At 37.3% G+C, this 21,795-nt stretch overlaps 1 pseudogene; it reads left to right on the top strand.

Moving 5' to 3' along the window:
• Window positions 1–17,611: 17,611 nt before the first annotated feature.
• The window catches only part of LOC129716885 (uncharacterized), a 32,342-nt pseudogene continuing 28,158 nt past the window's right edge, over window positions 17,612–21,795 (top strand).

The following is a 21,795-nucleotide window of genomic DNA, read 5'->3' as shown; positions in this document are numbered from 1 at the left end:
GCAATCTGTCTTTTTGATCCCGAAGATGAAGAACTTCTTTCTCAGACTTGTATAATGCTGCTTTCCACTGCTCTATTTTCTTTTCCATGCATGTTTCCGTTTGAACACATACGTCAGTGTGGTAAGTTAACGTTGTTGACGAACTGCATGATCCGGATTCATACGAATGACTTTGATCCGTATCGATAATATCGTCCGTGATTTGGTGATATCATGTAGAATGGAATTTCGACCAACCAGTAATGCATTTCTGTATTGAAAGTAAATAACAGTTAATGTAAATTATATAATAGAAATATCCCCCTGAGCACACCCAAATGTATACAACATATAAGGGTTCTTTAAATTTATATATAGACATTCACACTATGCATTTTTTCACTAGATTTATTTGATACGTACTCATTTGATTCGATTGCTGAAACGACTTGAATTACAGATTGATCCATGGACGTATCACAAATACGAGGATCGCAACCACCGGTAATGTTGGTTGTTCCATTTACGCAACCAGTTTCTGTCGACTGGAACGAAAGCCTGTGCTGAAATGTCTGATTCGAAGAAAATATATCCGAGTCCTGTAAATACAAAGTTGGAGCCCAATCGACATCTTCCTCTTCCGAAAGTTTTGCTGGTTTTCCCCGAACGAAGTGTCTGCCGCAAATTCTGTGATGAGCAGCAGGAAAAGTTTTTAACCGACATGCTTCAACCCAAATTGCAAGCCGCTTTTCGGCTAAATTTCGTTCTGGAAGAGCACACCGTTTGTTCACCGCAGGCAGCCGGTGTAAGCTATATGTCCTATCGCTTGAATAGACGTAACACGAACTAAGAACGCACTTTATAACCATTTTCAAGAACAAATAAAATTTTTCGTTTGAACTGCTCACTGCTGACTTTTTGGTTGAAAATAAATCGATTTTACACGATTACACAACTAAGCCTGTATTGGTGAGATCTGGCGTAGAAACTCTATGCTAGCCGCGTTGGCAGAAGTAAAAACACTACTTGTGCCTGTCGGCGCTTTGCGACGTATAACTACGACGGACTTCAGCATTCCGCATGGAGAAATATTCGAACTATATCTCCACCTCATTTGTCCTCAAGCAATAATCGCTAAACATCAACAACAACAACAACAAACTTCTCCACCAAAATATAACGTGCATCTGTAAGCAGTGGTCCCCGTGGTTCTGTGGTTAGCGATGTCGGTCGGCTAGCTCTCCCACACGGTTGTGATATCGGGTTCGATTCCCGAACCAGTCATTCAAGAACCAGTCAAGAACGAGAGAAACGAAAATAAAACACGCCACATGCTGCCGATCATACTCTAGTTTGCTCCGTTCAACATACATTGTAAATGATCGAGCGAGAGAGTTTTAAAATCGGCTTCTCCGAAACTGCGGTCGCTATCGTTAGAAAAAAATCGTCACACGAGAGAAAGAGAAAAACTTTTTTTCGTTCGACCGATCGTTTCTGCCGTTCAAATCAAACGAAAAAAGCATGTGCATTCATCGCAGAAAAATATTAATAATAACACAAAAGAAATAATAATAATAATAATAATAAAAATAGTAATAATAATAAACAAAAAAAAGGATACTGACTACATATAAAATATTTTTTATTCTCATGTTTTTATTAAATAAGTCTATTTCAGGGGGAAGAAAGGGAGGAAGAAGAAAAGAGGAAAGAGGTGACAAAGAAAAGAGTAAGCAATAAAACTAAAACGACCAAACGAAGAATAAGCACAAAACAACATGAGCAGCAAGAGATGAGAGGCAGCACAAAAACGAACCAAGCCAACAGAACAAGGCAAGACACATCGATGCAAAACGACTCGTGAATGCAAGTAAAAACTACAAGATACATAAGGTAATAAAAGCATCCTTATACAAACATATAAACAAACATAACTAAATGGCAGATATACAAAAAAAAAGTAGGAGGGGGGTATTCAAGACACGACCGCATGACGTTGACTACCGTATTCTTATATTCCATTAAAACAAATAGTAGAGGGAATTGCAACTCCAGTATTTGTTGCAATTTTATCTAACAGTGCATTTCTGAACGCTGAATACTAGAAGAATGGATCTCTCTTATTTAATCGCTGTCATTTCATACATACCGCATGACGTAGGACTCTATATTCTGGCCGCTGTCGTAATATTAACACCAACACAAACATGCATTTATGCAAGGTTTTTTCCGCTTGCAGCAGCATTTGGTAAAACAGAAAATTCAATTGGCCGCTTCTGTAACAAAATTTCGAGGCACCAAAAGGGGCCAAGTGCCGAATATATTTTTGTTTTTGGTTAGTCTGTCCAGAATTCCAGCCATTTTAGTATTTTGCAGTGCCATTTATTACTAACAGCCACCAGCATAACGAGTAAAACCGGCACGAGATGACCGGTACTCTTGTCTTTCCTCCTTTCAGCTGCTATCACCTAGCGTCCGCATGTCGCTGGTGCAGTTTTGGAATCAAAATGATGGGGCGCCGGCCGCTGTCGTAAAATTAACACCAACAAAAAGATGCATATTTGCAAGGTTTTATCCGCTAGCAGCAGCATTTTGTAATAAAACAGAAAATTCAATTAGCCGCTTCTGTAACAAAATTTCGAGGCACCAAAAGGGGCCAGGTGCCGAATATATCCATGTTTTTGGTCAGTCCGTCCAGAATTCTTTCAAGATAGCGTCCGTATGTAGCCGGTACGGTTTAGTAATGAAACTGATTGGGTGAAATGTTCGAACGGTACGTTTTATACCAAGGCTTCGTCAGATAAATAAAAAGAAGGTGGGGCTACATAGGTGATGGAATGGTAAGGAAAAATTTTTCTTGAAAGCTGCGCCGGCCGCTGTCGTAATATTAACACCAACACAAACATTCATTTTTGCATGATTTTTTCCGCTATCAGCAGCATTTGGTAACAAAATTTCGAGGCACCAAAAGGGGCCAGGTGCCGAATATATTTTTGTTTTTGGTTAGTCCGTCCAGAATTCCAGCCATTTTAGTATTTTGCAGTGCCATTTATTACTAACAGCCACCAGCATAACGAGTAAAACCGGCACGAGATGACCGGTACTCTTGTCTTTCCTCCTTTCAGCTGCTATCACCTAGCGTCCGCATGTCGCTGGTGCAGTTTTGGAATCAAAATGATGGGGCGCCGGCCGCTGTCGTAAAATTAACACCAACAAAAAGATGCATATTTGCAAGGTTTTATCCGCTAGCAGCAGCATTTTGTAATAAAACAGAAAATTCAATTAGCCGCTTCTGTAACAAAATTTCGAGGCACCAAAAGGGGCCAGGTGCCGAATATATCCATGTTTTTGGTCAGTCCGTCCAGAATTCTTTCAAGATAGCGTCCGTATGTAGCCGGTACGGTTTAGTAATGAAACTGATGGGGTGAAATGTTCGAACGGTACGTTTTATACCAAGGCTTCGTCAGATAAATAAAAAGAAGGTGGGACTACATAGGTGATGGAATGGTAAGGAAAAATTTTTCTTGAAAGCTGCGCCGGCCGCTGTCGTAATATTAACACCAACACAAACATGCATTTATGCAAGGTTTTTTCCGCTTGCAGCAGCATTTGGTAAAGCAGAAAATTCAATTAGCCGCTTCTGTAACAAAATTTCAAGGCACCAAAAGGTGCCAGTTGCCGATTATAGTTTCCTGGTTAGTCCGTCCAGAATTCCAGCCATTTAAGTGTTTTGCAGTAGCCATTTACTACTAAAGCCACCAGCATAACGGGTGAAACCGGCACGAGATGACCGGTACTATTTTGTCTTTCCTCCTTTCAGCTGCTAACACCTAGCGCTGTCGTGAAATTAACATCAACATAAACATGCATTTTAGCAAGGTTTTTTTCCGCTAACAGCAGCAATTGTAAAACATAAAATTCAGCTAACCGCTTCTATTATAAAACTGCGAGGCACCAAAAGGTGCCAGTTGCCGATTTCTTGTTTACTGGTTTCCGTCCAGAATTCCAGCCATTTTAGTATTTTGCAGTAGCCACCAGCATCACGGGTCAAACCGGCACGAGATGACCGTTACTATTTTGTTTTTCCTCCTTTTAGCTGCTAACACCGAGCGTCCGTATGTATCCGGTACGGTTAAGTAGTGAAACTGATGGGGTGAAATGTTCGAACGATACGTTTTATACCAAGGCTTCGTCAGATAATTAGAAAGAAGGCGGGGCTACATAGATGATGGAATGGTAGAGACAAATGTTTCTTGAAAGCTGCGCCGGCCGCTGTCGTAATATTAACACCAACACAAACATGCATTTTTGCAAGGTTTTTTCCGCTAGCAGCAGCATTTGGTAAAACAGAAAATTCAATTAGCCGCTTCTGTACCAAAATTTCGAGGCAACAAAAGGTGCCAGTTGCCGATTATAGTTTCCTGGTTAGTCCGTCCAGAATTCCAGCCATTTAAGTGTTTTGCAGTAGCCATTTACTACTAAAGCCACCAGCATAACGGGTGAGACCGGCACGAGATGACCGGTACTATTTTGTATTTCCTCCTTTCAGCTGCTATCACCTAGCGTCCGCATGTCACTGGTGCGGTTTTGGAATCAGAATTATGGGGCGCCGGCCGCTGTCGTAATTTTAACACCAACAAAAAAATGCATATTTGCAAGGTTTTTTCCGCTAGCAGCAGCATAAACATCGGAAACAGAAAGTGACAACAACAATAACAACAAAGTCAGATCGATTGTATCCGTTAGTGTCGACTGTGCTTGGGAAGAGAGGTAGTGATTGGCTGCGCGGTATGATTTAGACAATCGATATTAATTACCAATTTTTCAATAGTGTATCTCAAACAAAAGTTTGTTTTTGTTACATAAATTTAACCGTAAAAGAATTTCTGATCGATTGATGCCAAAACCTCGAAAACCTGATTATAGATGACTGCAAAATAAGCGCTCAAAACCTGACCACTTTTCTCTGGTTTTCCCTAGTTGAATTACTAGATTTTCAAATGCAGGGCCTAACTTCGATATAGACGTTAGTCAACGTCAATACCTTCACAGGCGTAAACATTTTTCAGTCGACATTGACTCACCTAAATGTGCCTGTGAAAATCAATAGTTCAAAAAATCACCTGACATACTTAATTTTCAGATTATGACAATGATTAAAAAGGTAAGATAACTGCCAAATTTAAGTCAGATCGCGCCAATGCAGCGTATATGCTGTTTTCTGCTCATACTTATTACATTGTAATAAGCCTATGAGTGTAGGGTTCCCATTTCGTCGGATTTAAAAATCAGGACAATTTTTTTTCCAGCAAAAATTTGATCCTAGCTATTGTTATTTTTTGAGGTATCAATAAATAAAACACGTAATTTGAGATTTGAGCTTCAAAATACGCCAAAAGACTCATACTTAACGTATTTCTCGAACGATTCAATTTTGCAACTTTGATTTATTAGGCGTTAGAAGATACCTTAAAAAAAGCAACACTAGTAAACTAGAAAAACGTTTAACGATTTCAACGACTAGCAATTTCTCTCGTCAAGATTCAACCAAAAAAAAAATCGTTCAAATAAGTTCGCTTCTTACCGGAGTCAAGATGAAAGTACTGAACAGTTTGCTTCCTGTTTAAATATCCGACATTATTCAGAAAAATCAGGACAAATGCTAAAATATGAAAAATAAACCAGGACGTTCCAAATGGATCTCAAAATCAGGACATGTCCTGCTAAATCAGGACGGATGGTATCCCTATATGGGTGGGATGACAGCTAAACAGTGTCTTAGTGGGTGACATTACCCGTTTCGTCTGGTACGTTGCAACGCGAATCTGAAGAGCCCTGCTTAGATACCCCCAGCCCAACGGCTCCAGCAGAACAAGGTTCTCAAAAAAAAAAAAGGAAAAAAAATCCAGCTGTTTTAACTAAATTTACTCAGTTATAAGTTATCAGCAGATTGGCTTTTGATTGAAACCTCCAATCCAGAGCAAATTCGCTAGCATATGTACTGTCGGTTACAAGTAACTGTTTCGTGAGGTCAAATTGCTTCACAAAAATTCACATACACTTTATAACCTGGGCCTAGTGTGAAAGTAATGCGCCCCCGGCGTCCCACCGTTCCGAAGATGAAGAAAATCATCGTTATTAGATGCTGGAATGGATCTCTCTTATTTAATCGCTGTCATTTCATACATACCGCATGACGTAGGACTCTATATTCTGGCCGCTGTCGTAATATTAACACCAACACAAACATGCATTTATGCAAGGTTTTTTCCGCTTGCAGCAGCATTTGGTAAAACAGAAAATTCAATTAGCCGCTTCTGTAACAAAATTTCGAGGCACCAAAAGGGGCCAAGTGCCGAATATATTTTTGTTTTTGGTTAGTCTGTCCAGAATTCCAGCCATTTTAGTATTTTGCAGTGCCATTTATTACTAACAGCCACCAGCATAACGAGTAAAACCGGCACGAGATGACCGGTACTCTTGTCTTTCCTCCTTTCAGCTGCTATCACCTAGCGTCCGCATGTCGCTGGTGCAGTTTTGGAATCAAAATGATGGGGCGCCGGCCGCTGTCGTAAAATTAACACCAACAAAAAGATGCATATTTGCAAGGTTTTATCCGCTAGCAGCAGCATTTTGTAATAAAACAGAAAATTCAATTAGCCGCTTCTGTAACAAAATTTCGAGGCACCAAAAGGGGCCAGGTGCCGAATATATCCATGTTTTTGGTCAGTCCGTCCAGAATTCTTTCAAGATAGCGTCCGTATGTAGCCGGTACGGTTTAGTAATGAAACTGATTGGGTGAAATGTTCGAACGGTACGTTTTATACCAAGGCTTCGTCAGATAAATAAAAAGAAGGTGGGGCTACATAGGTGATGGAATGGTAAGGAAAAATTTTTCTTGAAAGCTGCGCCGGCCGCTGTCGTAATATTAACACCAACACAAACATTCATTTTTGCATGATTTTTTCCGCTATCAGCAGCATTTGGTAACAAAATTTCGAGGCACCAAAAGGGGCCAGGTGCCGAATATATTTTTGTTTTTGGTTAGTCCGTCCAGAATTCCAGCCATTTTAGTATTTTGCAGTGCCATTTATTACTAACAGCCACCAGCATAACGAGTAAAACCGGCACGAGATGACCGGTACTCTTGTCTTTCCTCCTTTCAGCTGCTATCACCTAGCGTCCGCATGTCGCTGGTGCAGTTTTGGAATCAAAATGATGGGGCGCCGGCCGCTGTCGTAAAATTAACACCAACAAAAAGATGCATATTTGCAAGGTTTTATCCGCTAGCAGCAGCATTTTGTAATAAAACAGAAAATTCAATTAGCCGCTTCTGTAACAAAATTTCGAGGCACCAAAAGGGGCCAGGTGCCGAATATATCCATGTTTTTGGTCAGTCCGTCCAGAATTCTTTCAAGATAGCGTCCGTATGTAGCCGGTACGGTTTAGTAATGAAACTGATGGGGTGAAATGTTCGAACGGTACGTTTTATACCAAGGCTTCGTCAGATAAATAAAAAGAAGGTGGGACTACATAGGTGATGGAATGGTAAGGAAAAATTTTTCTTGAAAGCTGCGCCGGCCGCTGTCGTAATATTAACACCAACACAAACATGCATTTATGCAAGGTTTTTTCCGCTTGCAGCAGCATTTGGTAAAGCAGAAAATTCAATTAGCCGCTTCTGTAACAAAATTTCAAGGCACCAAAAGGTGCCAGTTGCCGATTATAGTTTCCTGGTTAGTCCGTCCAGAATTCCAGCCATTTAAGTGTTTTGCAGTAGCCATTTACTACTAAAGCCACCAGCATAACGGGTGAAACCGGCACGAGATGACCGGTACTATTTTGTCTTTCCTCCTTTCAGCTGCTAACACCTAGCGCTGTCGTGAAATTAACATCAACATAAACATGCATTTTAGCAAGGTTTTTTCCGCTAACAGCAGCAATTGTAAAACATAAAATTCAACTAACCGCTTCTATTATAAAACTGCGAGGCACCAAAAGGTGCCAGTTGCCGATTTCTTGTTTACTGGTTTCCGTCCAGAATTCCAGCCATTTTAGTATTTTGCAGTAGCCCCCAGCATCACGGGTCAAACCGGCACGAGATGACCGTTACTATTTTGTTTTTCCTCCTTTTAGCTGCTAACACCGAGCGTCCGTATGTATCCGGTACGGTTAAGTAGTGAAACTGATGGGGTGAAATGTTCGAACGATACGTTTTATACCAAGGCTTCGTCAGATAATTAGAAAGAAGGCGGGGCTACATAGATGATGGAATGGTAGAGACAAATGTTTCTTGAAAGCTGCGCCGGCCGCTGTCGTAATTTTAACACCAACACAAACATGCATTTTTGCAAGGTTTTTTCCGCTAGCAGCAGCATTTGGTAAAACAGAAAATTCAATTAGCCGCTTCTGTACCAAAATTTCGAGGCAACAAAAGGTGCCAGTTGCCGATTATAGTTTCCTGGTTAGTCCGTCCAGAATTCCAGCCATTTAAGTGTTTTGCAGTAGCCATTTACTACTAAAGCCACCAGCATAACGGGTGAGACCGGCACGAGATGACCGGTACTATTTTGTATTTCCTCCTTTCAGCTGCTATCACCTAGCGTCCGCATGTCACTGGTGCGGTTTTGGAATCAGAATTATGGGGCGCCGGCCGCTGTCGTAATTTTAACACCAACAAAAAAATGCATATTTGCAAGGTTTTTTCCGCTAGCAGCAGCATAAACATCGGAAACAGAAAGTGACAACAACAATAACAACAAAGTCAGATCGATTGTATCCGTTAGTGTCGACTGTGCTTGGGAAGAGAGGTAGTGATTGGCTGCGCGGTATGATTTAGACAATCGATATTAATTACCAATTTTTCAATAGTGTATCTCAAACAAAAGTTTGTTTTTGTTACATAAATTTAACCGTAAAAGAATTTCTGATCGATTGATGCCAAAACCTCGAAAACCTGATTATAGATGACTGCAAAATAAGCGCTCAAAACCTGACCACTTTTCTCTGGTTTTCCCTAGTTGAATTACTAGATTTTCAAATGCAGGGCCTAACTTCGATATAGACGTTAGTCAACGTCAATACCTTCACAGGCGTAAACATTTTTCAGTCGACATTGACTCACCTAAATGTGCCTGTGAAAATCAATAGTTCAAAAAATCACCTGACATACTTAATTTTCAGATTATGACAATGATTAAAAAGGTAAGATAACTGCCAAATTTAAGTCAGATCGCGCCAATGCAGCGTATATGCTGTTTTCTGCTCATACTTATTACATTGTAATAAGCCTATGAGTGTAGGGTTCCCATTTCGTCGGATTTAAAAATCAGGACAATTTTTTTTCCAGCAAAAATTTGATCCTAGCTATTGTTATTTTTTGAGGTATCAATAAATAAAACACGTAATTTGAGATTTGAGCTTCAAAATACGCCAAAAGACTCATATTTAACGTATTTCTCGAACGATTCAATTTTGCAACTTTGATTTATTAGGCGTTAGAAGATACCTTAAAAAAAGCAACACTAGTAAACTAGAAAAACGTTTAACGATTTCAACGACTAGCAATTTCTCTCGTCAAGATTCAACCAAAAAAAAAATCGTTCAAATAAGTTCGCTTCTTACCGGAGTCAAGATGAAAGTACTGAACAGTTTGCTTCCTGTTTAAATATCCGACATTATTCAGAAAAATCAGGACAAATGCTAAAATATGAAAAATAAACCAGGACGTTCCAAATGGATCTCAAAATCAGGACATGTCCTGCTAAATCAGGACGGATGGTATCCCTATATGGGTGGGATGACAGCTAAACAGTGTCTTAGTGGGTGACATTACCCGTTTCGTCTGGTACGTTGCAACGCGAATCTGAAGAGCCCTGCTTAGATACCCCCAGCCCAACGGCTCCAGCAGAACAAGGTTCTCAAAAAAAAAAAGGAAAAAAAATCCAGCTGTTTTAACTAAATTTACTCAGTTATAAGTTATCAGCAGATTGGCTTTTGATTGAAACCTCCAATCCAGAGCAAATTCGCTAGCATATGTACTGTCGGTTACAAGTAACTGTTTCGTGAGGTCAAATTGCTTCACAAAAATTCACATACACTTTATAACCTGGGCCTAGTGTGAAAGTAATGCGCCCCCGGCGTCCCACCGTTCCGAAGATGAAGAAAATCATCGTTACTAGATGCTGGAATGGATCTCTCTTATTTAATCGCTGTCATTTCATACATACCGCATGACGTAGGACTCTATATTCTGGCCGCCGTCGTAATATTAACACCAACACAAACATGCATTTATGCAAGGTTTTTTCCGCTTGCAGCAGCATTTGGTAAAACAGAAAATTCAATTAGCCGCTTCTGTAACAAAATTTCGAGGCACCAAAAGGGGCCAAGTGCCGAAAATATTTTTGTTTTTGGTTAGTCCGTCCAGAATTCCAGCCATTTTAGTATTTTGCAGTGCCATTTATTACTAACAGCCACCAGCATAACGAGTAAAACCGGCACGAGATGACCGGTACTCTTGTCTTTCCTCCTTTCAGCTGCTATCACCTAGCGTCCGCATGTCGCTGGTGCAGTTTTGGAATCAAAATGATGGGGCGCCGGCCGCTGTCGTAAAATTAACACCAACAAAAAGATGCATATTTGCAAGGTTTTATCCGCTAGCAGCAGCATTTGTAATAAAACAGAAAATTCAATTAGCCGCTTCTGTAACAAAATTTCGAGGCACCAAAAGGGGCCAGGTGCCGAATATATCCATGTTTTTGGTCAGTCCGTCCAGAATTCTTTCAAGATAGCGTCCGTATGTAGCCGGTACGGTTTAGTAATGAAACTGATTGGGTGAAATGTTCGAACGGTACGTTTTATACCAAGGCTTCGTCAGATAAATAAAAAGAAGGTGGGGCTACATAGGTGATGGAATGGTAAAGAAAAATTTTTCTTGAAAGCTGCGCCGGCCGCTGTCGTAATATTAACACCAACACAAACATGCATTTTTGCATGATTTTTTCCGCTATCAGCAGCATTTGGTAACAAAATTTCGAGGCACCAAAAGGGGCCAGGTGCCGAATATATTTTTGTTTTTGGTTAGTCCGTCCAGAATTCCAGCCATTTTAGTATTTTGCAGTGCCATTTATTACTAACACACACCAGCATAACGAGTAAAACCGGCACGAGATGACCGGTACTCTTGTCTTTCCTCCTTTCAGCTGCTATCACCTAGCGTCCGCATGTCGCTGGTGCAGTTTTGGAATCAAAATGATGGGGCGCCGGCCGCTGTCGTAAAATTAACACCAACAAAAAGATGCATATTTGCAAGGTTTTATCCGCTAGCAGCAGCATTTTGTAATAAAACAGAAAATTCAATTAGCCGCTTCTGTAACAAAATTTCGAGGCACCAAAAGGGGCCAGGTGCCGAATATATCCATGTTTTTGGTCAGTCCGTCCAGAATTCTTTCAAGATAGCGTCCGTATGTAGCCGGTACGGTTTAGTAATGAAACTGATGGGGTGAAATGTTCGAACGGTACGTTTTATACCAAGGCTTCGTCAGATAAATAAAAAGAAGGAGGGACTACATAGGTGATGGAATGGTAAGGAAAATTTTTTCTTGAAAGCTGCGCCGGCCGCTGTCGTAATATTAACACCAACACAAACATGCATTTATGCAAGGTTTTTTCCGCTTGCAGCAGCATTTGGTAAAACAGAAAATTCAATTAGCCGCTTCTGTAACAAAATTTCAAGGCACCAAAAGGTGCCAGTTGCCGATTATAGTTTCCTGGTTAGTCCGTCCAGAATTCCAGCCATTTAAGTGTTTTGCAGTAGCCATTTACTACTAAAGCCACCAGCATAACGGGTGAAACCGGCACGAGATGACCGGTACTATTTTGTCTTTCCTCCTTCCAGCTGCTAACACCTAGCGCTGTCGTGAAATTAACATCAGCATAAACATGCATTTTAGCAAGGTTTTTTTCCGCTAACAGCAGCAATTGTAAAACATAAAATTCAGCTAACCGCTTCTATTATAAAACTGCGAGGCACCAAAAGGTGCCAGTTGCCGATTTCTTGTTTACTGGTTTCCGTCCAGAATTCCAGCCATTTTAGTATTTTGCAGTAGCCACCAGCATCACGGGTCAAACCGGCACGAGATGACCGTTACTATTTTGTTTTTCCTCCTTTTAGCTGCTAACACCGAGCGTCCGTATGTATCCGGTACGGTTTAGTAGTGAAACTGATGGGGTGAAATGTTCGAACGATACGTTTTATACCAAGGCTTCGTCAGATAATTAGAAAGAAGGCGGGGCTACATAGATGATGGAATGGTAGAGACAAATGTTTCTTGAAAGCTGCGCCGGCCGCTGTCGTAATATTAACACCAACACAAACATGCATTTTTGCAAGGTTTTTTCCGCTAGCAGCAGCATTTGGTAAAACAGAAAATTCAATTAACCGCTTCTGTACCAAAATTAACAACAAAGTCAGATCGATTGTATCCGTTAGTGTCGACTGTGCTTGGGAAGAGAGGTAGTGATTGGCTGCGCGGTTTGATTTAGACAATCGATATTAATTACCAATTTTCAATAGTGTATCTCAAACAAAAGTTTGTTTTTGTTACATAAATTTAACCGTAAAAGAATTTCTGATCGATTGATGCCAAAACCTCGAAAACCTGATTATAGATGACTGCAAAATAAGCGCTCAAAACCTGACCACTTTTCTCTGGTTTTCCCTGGTTGAATTACTAGATTTTGATTTATTAGGCGTTAGAAGATACCTTAAAAAAAGCAACACTAGTAAACTAGAAAAACGTTTAACGATTTCAACGACTAGCAATTTCTCTCGTCAAGATTCAACCAAAAAAAAAATCGTTCAAATAAGTTCGCTTCTTACCGGAGTCAAGATGAAAGTACTGAACAGTTTGCTTCCTGTTTAAATATCCGACATTATTCAGAAAAATCAGGACAAATGCTAAAATATGAAAAATAAACCAGGACGTTCCAAATGGATCTCAAAATCAGGACATGTCCTGCTAAATCAGGACGGATGGTATCCCTATATGGGTGGGATGACAGCTAAACAGTGTCTTAGTGGGTGACATTACCCGTTTCGTCTGGTACGTTGCAACGCGAATCTGAAGAGCCCTGCTTAGATACCCCCAGCCCAACGGCTCCAGCAGAACAAGGTTCTCAAAAAAAAAAAAAAAAGAAAAAGAAATCCAGCTGTTTTAACTAAATTTACTCAGTTATAAGTTATCAGCAGATTGACTTTTGATTGAAACCTCCAATCCAGAGCAAATTCGCTAGCATATGTACTGTCGGTTACAAGTAACTGTTTCGTGAGGTCAAATTGCTTCACAAAAATTCACATACACTTTATAACCTGGGCCTAGTGTGAAAGTAATGCGCCCCCGGCGTCCCACCGTTCCGAAGATGAAGAAAATCATCGTTACTAGATGCTGGAAGACAGTATTGTCTTTATGAGAGAATCAATCATTTGATGCACTGAAGCTTTCCATTTACAAATGTTGCTAAAGGGTTGGAATCCCTTACTTATGAAATTCATAACAATTAAATGTATGGCTCGAAGGTTCCGAGAAGAAACATGGTAAAAACTTTTCATATCATTTTCACAAAATTGAAATTATTTAAAAGTTACTTCAATCCGACAAGTACAGGAAAATAAATTTTAAAATTATACAACATTGAACGTTCCTGTCGGAAGTAATTTCAGCTAAGTACACGAAAGAAACTAGTGTAAATCGTTGAAAAACAAGAAAATAATATCTTTAATAGTGAGTGTATATTCGTATATGCATGCATGTATATTTATATGTATGTGTATGCAAGTTCGTATGTGTGCACGTTTGCATGTGTATTCATGCATGTTTTTAAATATCACAAGTTTGAAGATTTTTGTTGTGAATATTTCGTGTCGTAGCGCTGTTTGTTGCAAAATCAAAACGAATTTAGAGCAAAATGCGAATAATTTCTTACATTATTCTAATTTTCTCTTCGTGTGATTTCAGCTAAAATCAATCAATCGCGAGCATCAAACGGCCGGCCGAATTATCTATTATTAAAATCTAATTGATTGCTATGACAATATTCTAGGTTTTAAAAAACGACAATGATTAATACAACAGAAGAAGTAATATTGGACGAATATATTTCTGATCCGCAGTACTAGGACGGTATTTTGACAATTGTAAACTCTCGGACAATATTTTTAAATCGCTTATTTTCAGAACAAGAGGAAGACAATGATTTAAAGCAATTTATCGTTAATGAATTTATGTTGAGTCCGGAGGTTTACTCAATTTTGTTGCGTAAGCTCAAAATACAAAAATTATATCAACTATTTTTAATTTAAATGGAACTTTGTCGACGTATTTGGCTCAGCAAACTGGTAATTTTTAACAGATTTAACAGAATTTAACAGATTTAACAGAAAAAAATTCAGACTCGAGAGTAATTTACTTAATTGGCGTATGCATTTTGGTTTTATTCATATCATTTAGCTCAGAAATCATTGGCTGTATAGAAAAACTGTCTTATAATGAGTTGTAGGAAATTAGTAATACCTTATCAAAAATATACATCATGAAACTTTTTTCATGACCAAAAAATATATAAATTAACAGAAAAAAAAAGAAGTTTTTTTTAATTTTTCATAAATGTATTTCAATGATGTACAGATCAAACTCGATCACACTGATCAACATAGGTTTTGCCCTAGAGCGCAAACTCGACTCTATCCGTAAACATAACATCGAAGTGACCCGGCGAGCAATTACTATGAACACTCTTTTGAAAGTTGACGCAAAACTGAAATGGTTAGAGGCACCAAATTTCACAAGAATGGTTGAAAAGCTTCAATCTTTCTAGGGCAGCTATTTCGAGCTTTGAGGCAGCACTTTTCTATTTTGTCGACCAGTGTTACCTGAAGACTCGATTGTCTGGGGCTCGATTATGCGAAGAAAATGGTTCGATTATCTGGAGTAATTTTTCTTCAATTTCTGAATTTGTTTAAATTTGTGACGTTTGGCTGTTTGTCGATTCTATCAGGAAATGTCCATATTTGATACATTATTTTCGCTAGATGCTGCGTATTCGATTTAATACATAAACAGTGGTGACACGATCTCATCATGATTAAACTCTTCAAATTTCACAAGCATGTATATATATATAATTATATATATTTCAATAGTGTATTTATTTTTGTCGCCACTTTAAAAACACTAACTCACGCAAAAAATTTTCGAAATCACCGACAAAGAAATTTCTCCAGTCATTTCTCCGTGCCTCTTTTAAAAAGAGTGTCTGCGGATCATAATGACGTAACATAACATCATACAACAATTAAAATCAATGCGCAAATACGAAAAATTATCCAACACTGCAAGTGTATTTATTATTTTTTCCATGACTGTATATATATGTATATATATATATATATATATATATATATATATATATATATATATATATATATATATATATATATATATATATATATATATATATATATATATTATCTGTCAAAAATTGACAAATATTTGAATATTTGACGCTTGGTCAAAGAGTGTATTAGAGCCTAATCTTTGCATAGGTGTTTCTAAAGGCAAAAGATGCCATTTTGTACTACAGTCGTACTTCAATGTAAGGCAACTTCATCTTTATTTTCGTTACGTTATATCGAGTTACGTTAGGCGAAGCAAACATTTTTTTTTCTAATTTATGCAAGATCGTTAATGGTTACTCAAAGATGCGCGAGAACCTATTTCCCATCACCTATCAGTATTTTTATTCCTTTCTTACACAGACTTCGCAGCCAACTGTTTAGTGTACAGGTCAATTGCGGGGCTAGCACTGCGATTCTACTGACACTGACGGTCTTCTCCTGAGCATCGTACCTTAGGACCAGCTGGGAGATTGCTGTTATATTATACAATGATATAACGTTATCCAAATAAAAATCGAAAATAAAAAGTAAATATTAAGCATTTTTATAAGAAATTAGAATGTTAAAAATATGTGAGCATCATTTTTCTATAGCCCAACAAGACCAGTTCTTATTTTGATAATACAAAGCATACTATTCTTAGGTTTAGGTGGGAAATATCCACAAAACATTTAAAAAAATCAATCCAACCCCATTTTACAGTATCATTGGTTTCAAAACTTACAGCAAACATATTTTTAAAGCAATTTATACTCCCAAAACAATCGCTGTATCATCTATTTTTAATTTTAATACACCTAAAAAAGTTACGTTATAACGGGGTAAAAGTTACGTTATATTGAGGTCGCCTTATTTCGAGGTATGACTGTATAAATTTTATTTTTTTTGAATAATGACTCATTTTTGCTATGTTGGAAAGGTATTGATGATTACAAATACTTTAAGAGCCAAAACGGTTTGTCTGATCGGTGTGACGTCTTCGGTAATATAACAGATAATCATTTTGTGTTAAAAAAAAAACACCGCGAAAAAAAATTTAGCTATTCTTTTGTAAAAAAAATTAGCTAACATTTTGTAGTTAATATACAAAAATATATATTTAAAAAATTTAAAAAAAAAACGACTTTTTCAAAATAATTTTCAATTTTTTTATTTAACTATACTTAACTATTTATTAAGTTGGAAAAAGGGTTACAATTTCTCTTTAAATTTATATTTTATTAAACCGTGATATTATTCCGAAACTTAGGATAAAAAGTTCTGGATAGAGAAATAAAAGACACATTTTCACCAAAAAGTTAAGTTTTACACGTTTTTGTCAAATTTCAATTGTTCCGTGAGTAATAAAAATTCAATTATGCTATATGATTTTAATAGTAATTTCGAATCATAAAGCTCAGCTTTTTTCTAAGATATAGTCAGGTTTTTTACGCGGGTGTATGTACGAAAAAATCCCCGTAAAACCGCCGTAATTAATTAATCCGCGTATATAAATCCTTCAAGGAAGTATTTGAAAAAAAAAAAAACACCGTACGGTTTATATAGTTGTGCTTTTTCAACTACCGCGGTAACGCGTAAAAAACTGCGGTAATTCAGAAAATCGCGTGAATAACCGCGTTAGTTCCATAATCCGCGTGAAAAAAAAAATAACTGTATTTCAAACGTGAATTTCGAAAGTTTCAGTTCCCTATTGAAATACACTTTTTTGTGAGTCATTTGTTACTCCTTAAGAGCAAACATAAGTTCATTTAAATGTACAATCAATATGACACATTTCATTACTCTCTAACCCAGAAATATCTCCATCTGTTGAAAAAAAACTTTGTTTGCTAAATACGCAAAGAATTATTTAAATAAAAAATGGTCGATATTCGATCACAGGTCATTTGGCGTGATTTTGCTCATTTCGCGTAACCGAAGTTTCTATACATAATTATTCATTTTCCGATAGAACATGGGATCAACATAAACAATATATCGATTGTTGACGACCTGGCTTTGAATGATATTTTTAAGGTGACAAAGTGGACACTATACAAAAACGCTCTACGACAAAAATTGTTGTATTGGAAGGAAAGTTGTTTGTTTAAACGTAAGCTAGAGGAAATAAGGTGTTCGAGTTGCTCCCGAAGCTGCTCAATTACTGATTCAAACGCTGTACCAGGCCCTTCAAAAATGTTTCCATTGTTGCCCACGGCAACAACATCCTCATCTCTGGATATGATCCTGGAAAAAAACGACAAGGGAAAAATGATAATGAACTTCCGTGAAAGCATGGGGCGCTTGGATCAAGAACATCGGAAGTTTCTTGCGCATATAATAGTTGATAATTATATAGCCAAGAAACAATATTTCCAAAATGCGGAAATGCAACGTTTCTCTCAAATAATTGCCGAAAAGTTTCCCCAAGAAATTCCAGTAATTTAATGTTACTAATGGAGTTTGCTTAGCTCGTCTATGGGTTGCCGTAACCTCTCAAAATTTAATGACACTTTGTAGAGCTCTTGAACTAAACGATACATTTCTTTTCTAGCAAATTATCTACACTACCATTTCAGACTGTACGAAGGTTTCAAATATTTTTTTCGTTAATCGATGTATCTACAATATGGCTAGAGCTTAAACAAAGTTATCAAGGAATAGCTTTCAAGAAATTCTCTGCATTCGAAAATGTTGGAAAAAATGAAATTTTAGCTCTTGTCATGATTTTTGCAAACAGATTCGAAAACTCCTAATTTAAATGGTTTTGTATGGATGTTCCCTTGGACTAAAGATATCATTTGTTAAATAACGAAAAATGTTTGTCGATACGATGATGAATGGTGATGACGATCACCAACATTTCTATAGCTAGAACGGCTGGTTTGATCGATGTGACGTTTACGGCAAAGCTATGGATAATAATTTGTCTTTAAAAAAAAACCGTGAGTTTTTTTTTTTTAAATAATAGAAATTTATTTTTTACAAAAGCTTATTTTCTCAAAATCTGTTTTCTTCTATTTTTGTTGTTGATGGTTGTCTGATCATGGAGAAATAAAACGCAAAAAGATTGAATTGAAATTGAAGAATTGAAATGGAAAAAAAAAGAATTTTTTTAGAGTCGCAACGGTTTGATTGATTGGTACGATGTCTTTGGCAAAAATATAGACGGTAATTTTGTCCTTCAAAAAATTTTAAGACAAAATAAAACATCGGGCAAATTTTGCGAAAAAGTTTTATAAAAATTTATTTCATTCATCAAAAGTTTTTTTTTCTTCATCCCGGTATAAAATTTTTTGTACATGGTTTGTTTTATGAACAAAACTATTATCTACAACTTTGCCAAAGAAGCTATACCGTTCAACATGGGTCAGTAATGTGTAAATTGATAATTAATTTATAATCACATTTATATGATTCTACTCCAATTTTTTATGTCTTACACTGCATATTTTTGGAAAGATCTTATTAACCTAATTAAAAAAATGTACTCTTACAAAATTATTTTTTTTTTTTCTCAGAGGTATTTTTTGCTTAACTTCAGTGCCACCAAGTGTCGTTAAACTATGAAAGGATGCGGCTAGCCCCATAAACAAATTGGCGCCAAATCTGTCTACTCCACTTATAGTTAATTTATTTTTAGGAACTGTATTATTCTCCAAGAAACCAGGGCATCGGCAAAAACAATCCATCTGGGTTGCTTTACGATAGATTCCACAACCGCAAGAATAAAAGGTGCCTGAAGAGAACAAGAGTACAAACCAAGGAAAAGTCGCAATTTCAACAGCTCAGGGAGAAAGTACTTGAGTTAACTGTATCAGGTTTGTTCTGCATATCATACATCTCATTGTTAAATCAATAATACGAACAATAATTCGATAAAATATATTTTTGCCGCTAAAAATAGTTTTATATACAGTGCACTTGAATAATTTGCAAAACTACTTCTGTAGCAATTTTTTGATTTAAATCGAGTACTACAAAAATATTTCTCCCGTTTCTTATTTGTACGACACAATATAGGCCCAAATACACACACGGCGTAATGACGCCTTCTCCATACAAAATGGAAGGCGGGATAGCGATCACGCCTTCTATTTTGTATGGAGAAGGTGTCATTGCGCCGTGTGTGTATTTGGGCCTTATGATCTCATTTTAATGCAGACATTGCCTGCTACGATTCGGATAAAAACTGGCTTCGGAATAACACAGCGCCCCGTGAGGAAGTTTTGCGCCGCTGGAATGAAACATTCTTTGTGAGGTACAATTGCGTTCTCACAGACAAGTGTCCAAATCGAAGTGAGGTAATTGAGCCATGGCCAAGAATCACGGATGCGGATGGGTATTTACTGGTTAGTATGTTTTCATTAAATTTAGATTATTTTCGAAAAAACTAGTATCAAATTTAGTTTTTCTTGGCACTCAAATCATCGATACTTATTGATAAAACATGACATTAGATTCTAGGCATGTCAATGAAATATGTGTGTAATTCTCTTTATGTTTTTGACGTGGGACTACGTTTTTGTTTACTATACTGAGACGCATTCTGTAAAATTGGAAATGAAACTGGCAAATGTTGCGTCAGATTTCAAACGTTAATAACAGTATAACCACATAATTGATAACAATAAACAATATGTTGTTGGATAGATAAAATGTAGAACAATTTTTTAACATGCTAGTTATCACTCTAATTTCATTTCTAAGCGGTAAAGTTGATAAAAAGTTTCAATGACAAATGTATGCGAACAATGAACCAATTACATGCAAGCATTCCTAGCACAGACGACGTGAATGGACACCAACCGTTCCCTGTGATGTTCTCTGTATCAATATCGAAAAAAAATTGACAGAGTCTCTCCGTCCCAATAGGTCAATTTATTTTTGCTTCCATGAGCTTAGACTAATATGATGTCTCGAAGGTAAAAGTTTTCCGAAAAGTTTGAAAGAATCCCCATTAATGAACAATTCCTAAACCTGTTGTCAGAACGTAATAAAAACTGATGTCTTGAAAGAAAACATGCTGGTATAAGCAACAGTACCAGTGGAGCAGAGAGCCGCAGGTCTCTCGTCGTCTATGATTGCAGCGGTACTTTTCTATTCGTACATTTCAGCGGTACACTTTCATTCGTACTGCAGCGCGCGGTACTATTCGTATTGCAGTGGTACAATTCTGTTCGTACATTTCTATTCGTGTGCAAACGAGGAAAAACTGTCATGCTGCTGCTGATGGTGATTGAAAGTTTATCTCATCAATGTGATTACCATAAATTACTCAACAAGAATTGTACATTTTTGCAATGGTATTTATTATAATTTATATTCGATATTCACAAAATAATCGTGACTGGATAGTATCGAAGATAGAATTCCCAAATATACAAATTTCTAGAAGAGTAAGAGTCGGTGAATGCTTGTTTTTTGTCTATTTACTAAGATTCATGTCGAATTTTTTCTTACATTTCAAAATTGCTATATGATTTTTTATTATTTTAAACTTTTCCATAATAAACGTTTATCAACTGTCTTCGTAACTTCAGATCTTCCTGATTTGCCTCCAGGATGCACAAAGTCATTGTTCTGCGATGACACAAGCATTTCCGTAAAAGGAAAAAGTCTTCGTGTCATATGCAGTCGATTGCAGAAAAGTTTAGATATTTTTTCTTCCTACTTGCAAAAGTGGAAAATCTCTCCCAATGCTTCTAAAACTCAAATGATAATTTTTCCGCATAAGCCTAGGGCTTCTTTCCTCAAGCCAAACAATAATCACGTTGTCAAGATGAATGGGGTTATTTTAAGTTGGTCCGACAAGGTTAAGTACTTGGGACTAATTTATGATAAAAAACTTATTTTCAAAGAGCACATTGAGAGTATACAAGCCAAGTGCATCAAATATACGAGATGTTTATATCCTCTCATAAACAGGAATTCTAAACTTTGTTTAAAGAACAAACTTTTGATTTACAAACAAATTTTTAGACCAGCAATGCTTTATGCTGTACCGATCTGGTCAAGTTGCTGTTCAACAAGGAAGAAACGCTCCAAAGGATTCAGAATAAAATTCTGAAAATGATTTTGAAGCGTCCTCCTTGGTTTGGTACACTCGAATTACATAGACTTACTGGTGTTGAACCATTAGAAGCTATGTCAAATAAAATTATTAACAATTTTCGACAAAAATCGTTGCAATCCTCAATTGCTACGATAAGCTCTCTTTATAGCCAATAAGTTAGCAATTAAGTTAGTTGTAAGTTTACTTCCCCTTTTCTGACAAGTAGGTTTAAATCCCTACGAATGATAAGTCCTAATTGCGAGAGCAAACAAATCCTAACAATTAAAATTACAAATTTCTAACAGTGTTGAGAAGTCACCATTTG

The sequence above is a fragment of the Wyeomyia smithii genome, chromosome 1 (genome assembly GCF_029784165.1).
Source record: "Wyeomyia smithii strain HCP4-BCI-WySm-NY-G18 chromosome 1, ASM2978416v1, whole genome shotgun sequence".
Taxonomy (NCBI): Eukaryota; Metazoa; Arthropoda; class Insecta; order Diptera; family Culicidae; genus Wyeomyia; species Wyeomyia smithii.
The sequence above is the reverse complement of the archived record's forward strand: the minus strand, read 5'-3'. Positions and strand labels throughout refer to the sequence as shown.